Source organism: Martes martes (genome assembly GCF_963455335.1).
Source record: "Martes martes genome assembly, chromosome: 2".
NCBI lineage: Eukaryota > Metazoa > Chordata > Mammalia > Carnivora > Mustelidae > Martes > Martes martes.
Window position 1 is genome coordinate 90,021,183 of NC_137889.1, and position 7,967 is coordinate 90,029,149.

The window sequence follows — 7,967 nt, forward strand, 5'->3', positions numbered from 1 at the left end:
AAACAGAACATTATTAACACCCAGGAACCCCATCATGCCTTCCAGTAGCTGCCTGTCCTGACTGTCAACAACACAGACTTAGTTTTGCCTGTCTTTGTACTTGACATATATAAAATCATTAAGTATGCATTCTTTTGTGTTTGGCTTCCTTACTCAACTTAATACTTACGAGATTCTTCCATACTGTTGCATGTAGTTGTAGATGATTCATTTTATTCCATTTTTGTAACTATACCATAATTTATGAATTCATTCTTTTGAAAGACATTAGTTTCCAGTTTGGAACTATGACCCATAGTGATACTATGTACATTTTAGTACATGTCTTGGCCTTTTATATTGATGGAGCATTTTGGTGGCTGAAGTTTAAATACAGTTAAGTTACCTTTTTTTTTTTTTTAAGATTTTATTCATTTATTTGACAGAGAATACAAGAAGGGGGAGCAGCAGGCAGGGAGTCCAATGTGGGGCTCGATCCCAGGCCCCTGGGATCATGACCTGAGCCAAAGGCAGACACTTAACCAACTGAGCCACCCAGGTGCCCCAACAATTACGTTACTTTTGACTGTTCATCAATAATGTAGTACCATGTAGTGTAATATCTCAAACATTCAGACCAGGTAATGAAGGACTTTGTTCTCACGAATGTGAAAACTTTTGGCAACAACAAGAACTGTTGATGTGGGAAATTTCAAGTTTGGAAACCTAAAACATTTTGAATTATGCTTGGCATTTTGACCTTCTTTTTAAGTTCTTACAAACTGCATGCCCACCAATTGAGAACATCATGATGATGCCATATCCTTTTATTCTAATAGACTATAACCTACAGTCATATGATAAACAAGATCAATTAGGTGGCCCTGAAGAATATGTGTTTGTTTGATGTTATTGCAGTCCTTGGAATTACATTTGAAAACCTTACCACTAGGACATCTGGGTGGCTCAGTCCATTAAGCATCTGCCTTTGGCTCAGGTCATGATCCCAGGCTCATGGGACTGAGCTCCCCGTAGGACTCCTGGTTCAGAGGAAGCCTGTTTCTCCCTCTCCTTCTGCCCCTCACACATTGATGCTCTCTCTCATGCTCTCTCAAGTAAATGGATAAAAAGAAAACCGTACCACTCCATATCTTACCACAGTTGATAACAAACAACACCAGTAGTTTACTTCTTTTGAATTATATGCTAAGGCTGTTTGAATCTCTGAAGCTAAAGGTAGTAAAAATGTACATGAACTCAGCATGAGGGACCATTCTATAATGTCCCAAAGAACCAAGTGAACACAACACTCCATGCCTTCATTAAGGTGAGCTCCTTTGTATTTTACCTTATATTTTGAAGAATTCAGTGGTTTGATAGTAGTGACTATCGGGAAATTATTCCCAAGACAGGTCATGAGACTTTGGGCAAGTGGGTGGCATGGGGACTTATAAAATATAAAGTGAGGACATGTGAGTCTTGAGAAAGCCATTTGAGATTTGGGCTAATGAACCACCAACATGGATCTGTTAAAAGGTAAACAGAGGCATAGTAAACATTTTAAGAGTTTATTTGAGCAAAAATCAGTTGGAATTGGGCAGCCCCAAACCAGAAATCATTAGGAGTGCTCCACAGATAGGAGCTAGAGGCAAGACTTTATAGAGAAGAGAGGAGAGCAAAACAAGGAAACTATCTGGCTCTAACTTAAGCAGCTACTTTATCTGGCAAAGTCTGATTTGCTGTTTGTGATTGGCTTTCCTTAAGTTTTTATTTCTTTATTTTTTATTTTTTATTTTTTTTAAAGATTTTATTTATTTATTTGACAGACAGAGACCACAAGTAGGCAGAGAGGCAAACAGGGAGAGAGGGTGAAGCAGGCTCCCCGCCGAGCAGAGAGCCCGAAGCGGGGCTCGATCCCAGGACCCCGGGATCACGACCCGAGCCGAAGGCAGAGGCCTTAACCCACTGAGCCACCCAGGCACCCCTAGGTTCTTATTTCTTAACCTTCAGGCAATACAGACTTAGGTTTTAATTTGCTAGTGTTACTAAGGCATTAATGCCATCTCACTCAAAAATAAAAATAAAAAACACACAACTATTTTTTTTCTTGTTAATTTGTCTTTTGTCAGTTTAATTTTTAGGTCCCCAGCCAGAGAACCTCGGAAAGTAGAGGGAAAACATTCTTTCTTCTCCTACTTTAGAATCAGCAATTTTCCAGGTGACTGTCTCTATGCTACTTCTGGCCTCATGCCTAAGCAGGAGCCTGGAATAATACTAGGATGTATTTTTCCACAGTTCAGCCTATTCTCTCTGTTAGGTCCCCCAATAATGGGTCTGTGATTAAAGGAGCGAGACTGATACAAAGTGAAGGTCAAGCAAAGCTTTATTTCCCCGCCAAGCATCAAGAATCAAACCGAATGTTCGGGGCCGCACCTCTTACAAGAGAGGGCGACCTTTCTGTTTCACAGACTAGCTTTTTTTTTTTTTTTTTTTTTTTTAAAGATTTTACCTACCTATTTGACAGACAGAGACCACAAGTAGGCAGAGAGGCAGGCAGAGAGAGAGGGAGAGGGGGAGAAGCAGGCTCCCCACTGAGCAGAGAGCCCGACGCGGGACTCGATTCCAGGACTCCGGGATCACGACCCGAGCAGAAAGCAGCGGCCTAACCCACTGAGCCACCCAGGTGCCCCTCACAGACTAGCTTTTAAGGGCAAAGGCCATGTGGTTGGGCCTGGCCACGCACAGGTGGCCAATGAGATTGTAACACACAGAGGAAACTCCACAGTCATGCTAGGTCACACATAAGTGACCAATTATATTACAATTTACCCTACAGTAGACATTTGACCAAGCCTATCACCTTGGTTAGAATTGGCGCCCAAAATGTGCCCAAAGGGTGGGGCCCATACTCCTTGGTAACTAGGGAGACAGTATGCATCCCCCTACTGATCAGATGTCTCCACCTGGCCTGACCCACCCTTGTATTTGGGCTTTGTTAGCTGAGGCTGGTTTCCAGGACGTGTTTTTCCCTGGAGGAGGGGGGGCAGGGACAGTTTAAGGGTTAAACAACAAGGTTATTGTTTAAGGATGGATGGAAGCGCTCTGGCTAAATAGGTCCTTACACTCTCCAGAATTGCTAGCCCAGATGTCCTTTCTCTGTGTTACCAGAATAGCTTCCAAAACACTGACCCAAAGAATTTTTAAAATCTTTATTTATTGGGGCGCCTGTGTGGCTCCGTTGGTTGGGCATCACCTTTGGCTCATGTCATGGTCCTGAGGTCCTGGGATTGAGCTCTGCATTGGGCTCCCTGCTCAGTGGGGAGGCCTGCTTCTCCTTCTCCCTGTTCTTCTGCCTCCCGTTTGGCCTGTTTGTGCTCTGTCAAGTAAATAAATAAAATCTTTTTTAAAAATTAAAAAAAATTATTTATTATTAAAGGGGGCGGGTACAGAGGGAGAAGAAGAGAGAAAATCCTAAGCATACTTCATGGTTAGCACGGGGCTTCCCTGACTCCAGGCTGGATCTCACTCACTGAGCCACCCAGGCGCCCTGACACAAAGAATTTGTAAGTTTTTTCCTTGGATCCAGTGAAACTTGCAGCAGTGATTTTACTTTAGAACATAATGTTGCTTTTTTCCCCCCATGTATAATTTTCCTCCACAAATACAGAATAAATGAGCTTCATATAGAACTAGTAGTATAGAGATTTGAATTACCTTTCCATTTCCACCTCCGACTTTTCTATTTGACCTTATTTAAGTATTTAATTTCACCATGCATCATTCTTTTTTTCTTTTTTTTTTAAGATTTTATTTACTTATTTGACAGAGATAGACAGCGAGAGAGGGAACACAAACAGGGGGAGTGAGAAAGGGTGAAGCAAGCTTCCCACTGAGCAGGGAGCCAGAGTGGGGCTTGATTCCAAGACCCTGAGATCATGACCTGAGCCTAAGGCAGACATTTAACTACTGGGGTGCCCCACCATGCATCATTCTTATACAGGGCCATTATGAGGACAATTATATTTTATAAATGCATTGCAGGAAAGGTTACAGCAAAATTGGACTTTATTACTTAAATCACAAAAGCTCAGAATCAAGGAAATAAACTTGGTAGTCATTAACACCACTTGTCAAATATTTCTCACTTTCCACCACACAGGAGCTTCTGGCTCCTTTGTGGGTGGTGCTATGGGAAGGGGAGGTACCTGTGACTAGTTCAGGTCAATGAATTTGTAAGCAGGGTTTCTGAGTTGGAGCATTAATGTTCCTTGGCAAGACCCTCCAGGGCCCACTTCTGTCTGCCATTGCAACCCACACTGTTCTAGATCTTGTCCTCTCCATCAGTCTGGATCACTGAGTGACTATGAAGAGCAGAATTCTGCTCCATTATATAGCATGAGCGAGAAATAAACCATCCTTTTTAGCCACTGATTTTGTTTGTTATGGCATCTTGAGCTAATTTAACCTAGTCTATCCTGATGGATGCAGAGAGTAGCTCCAACTTAAAATCATTTGACTAGGGCACCCTACTGGCTCAGTTGAAAGAGTATGCAGCTCTTGATCTTGTGGTCATGAGTTCAAGCCCATGTCAGGTGTAAAGATTACTTACATAAAGCTTTTTAAAAAATAAAATAAAATAAAATCATTTGGTTGAGGTTTTCTTGGGGCAATTTTAGTGAAAGAAATTTGTGTTCATTTTTTTCAGTAACTTTTTGTGAAGTTCCAGCTGTATAGCAAGTACTATGTATATTAGGCTCTGGGTTTATAGCAATGAATGAACAATATGAACATGATGTCTGCTCTTATGAAAATTAGGAGGTGGGAGAGTAAATAGTACACATGTATCTAAGTATAATGAATGCTAAAATGAGAAAAGTATGGGGCATCTGGGTGGCTCAGTCGGTTAAGTGTCCAACTCTTGATTTCAACTCAGGTGTTCATCTCAGGGTTGTGAGTTCAAGCCCCATATTAGGCTGGGCGTGGGGCCTACTTAAAAATAAAAGTATGGCATTCTCTAAATATTATCCTAGGAGTCTTGTGGCTCATCTTCTTCTTTCTGTCTCTGCCTCCCTTTTAAGTTAGGGATATTCAGTTGCTGAATATTATACAAGTCTACCTAGAAAGAGTAAGAAGGAAAAAACAAATTTCTAATTCTTGAGAGGTATCTTGTTAATCAAATAAAATGTTCCTTGCATGGGTCCTGAGCCTAGACTCCAGCATCACTTTTGACCAGTGTATGGCCTTAGATAAGTAACTAACTTCACTGTGCCCATTTCATCAGATATAAAATAGCACTAAATATAACCTGTCCTGGCCAACTTATATAACTGCTGCAAGAATTAAATTAGGTAGAGAATGTAAGTGTCCCATAAAAATAAATAGTGTTATTACTCTGAAAATTTTACAGTACATTGGAGGAGGCTATAAACAGCCAGTCTAAAAAAAAAAATAATAATGAAAACATTTGGTCCACCTATAAAGCAACCTATAAACAAATTAATATGGCACCCTTCTAGCTATGGGAAATGGTACAGATTAATGCAATGAAAATTATACCTTCAAGAATCTAAAACTCAGTGTTTATTGCTGAGTAGTAGCTGCTACTGTCCTGTTATTAGGATATGGCTGAAACAGGCCAAAACTTCCCTCGTAATCTTCATAAAGAGCATTCAATACATTTATTGTCAGTGGAATGAAGTGAACATACAAATTAGTAGATTTATTCAAGTGGATAAAATCCATGCAGTATTACAAAAAACTGCCATCATCTTCAAAATCTGTAATGTCAGAAGTGTGTATGCTTATAAGCTATTAGAAATTATGTCTAATTTCTTAAACTCATTCCTCTTTTCTGAGTCTCATTTAGATTAAAGTTCGGAATCCTAAGGTAACATTGTAAGAGATGATGAAAGGCACACTTGTCACTGGTTGTGAGGCAACCAAGAGCATGAGTTATTGGCATGTACAAACACACCTCCCTATTTTGTACAGAGTGGGTGTAGGTGCTGAACTACTCCTCTATTGGTCAGTTTCTCCACCAATGGCAGCAAAGAAAGTATTCTTTTTCAGCTAATTAGCATACGCTGGGAAAGTACCCAGAGGCATTTCTTTCCCTGGCAGTGTTAAATATAGACTTTAAAACCAGGCTTAGCATTTACCACTTAAAAGTTACTTTGGCTTTGGGTGATCTAGATTTTACAAACAAAAATTCTCCTGGAAAAGTTTTTCAAACTCAAATAAACTAATAGCATGTAATGGTTCTGCTATAGAAAGGAAGCAACAAACATCTGTTTTTTGGAAGATGCTTTAATATAAAGAAAATAGGAACTCACACTCCTCCTCCAGGTTGAAACCAGGTAAGATTTCCAAAGGTCAGAAAGGATAAACCGGGAAAAAAAAAAAAAAAAAAAAGAAAAAAGGCTGTTCTCTACAGCCACCCTACCTTCACATAGACCAGGGAACTTGCAGGAAGCTGGGAGCCGCAAGGAGAACAGAGTTATAGCAAAAGGGAAAAGGGGGAAGGGAACTGAGAGAGGGGCATCAGCCTGCTCACCTGCGGAAGCACCATATGGCCTAAAATGTGACCCATTGAAAACAGTAAGGAAACAGGTGTTTAATGCTCTTTGGTGGTGAACTGTATATAACAGCATAATGCAAGGTCACATAATATTTTCTACCTGTTCTCTCTTTCCCTGGATTCTCCCTCCTCCTGATGAATCCCACACCACTGTTGAGTGTTTTCATCTTACCACGCTGTTTTCCCAAAGTTTAGGTAGCTTTCCATTTCCAACAGGGGGAAAGAAATCCTGAGCTTCCAAGGCTTGTATTCAGACCTTTCCATGGGCTGCCCCTGCCCTTCTCCAACCTTATGACCCACCACTTCCCTAAGTGGACCCTTATTCCACCCAAACACATCATTTTCTGTACCTGCCATGAGTGTTCTTGCCTCCTTGCTTCCTTGCCTTCTTAAAAGGCAAATCTTTGGGACGCCTGGGTGGCTCAGTTGGTTAAGCAGCTGCCTTTGGCGCCGGTCATGATCCCAGCGTCCTGGGATCGAGTCCCACATCGGGCTCCTTTGGCTCAGGTCATGATCCCAGCGTCCTGGGATCGAGTCCCACATCGGGCTCCTTGCTCGGCGGGGAGCCTGCTTCTCCCTCTGCCTCTGCCTACCACTCTGTCTGCCTGTGCTCACTCGCTCGCTCTCTCTAACAAATAAATAAATTAAAAAAAAATTAAAATAAAATCCATTAAAAAAAAAGGCAAGTCTTTTTTTTCTCCTCTTAGTTTTCTTAAATCTTCAGAAGTGGGAGGATTAAAGCGAAAGTTTGCCATGTGATTACTCTCACTGAAGAACCAGTATAGACGATCACTTCAGGCTACATACCCAAATCATCATCGCTTGCTGTAGCAGGGTTCTCCAGAGAAACAGAACCCATAACAGGGGTGTGTGCGTGTAGGTGGAGAGAGAGAGACTGAGATTTAAGAAATCTCATCGCCTGTTGTGAGGGCTGGCAAATGCAAATCCAAAGGGAGGGAGCAGACCATGGATATATGTGAAGGAGAAGTAGTCAGGGCAGAAGAAAGAGTAAGCACCAACGTCCTGCAGTGCAGTGGCAGGCTGGAGACCCAGGGAGGAAGTAAGGTTGCAGCACAAGACCCATGGCAATCTGAATGGAGGCAGAATTCCTTCTTCTTTAGCGGATATCAGTGTTTCTTCCTTAAGACCTTTCACTGAGTGGACGAGGCCCCCCACATTATGGAGAGAAATCTGCTTTACTCAAAGTCTACTTATTTAAGCATTAATCCCATCTAAAAATACCTTCAACAGAGACATGGAGACATGATGTTGGGCCAAATATCTGGGTACCTTGTCCTAGTCCCACTGACACATAAAATGAACCATCACACTCACTGATGCAAATGTTTATTCTGTCCAGGAACTGTTTTAAATGCTTTACATGTAATAATTCACTTAATCTTAATAAGCC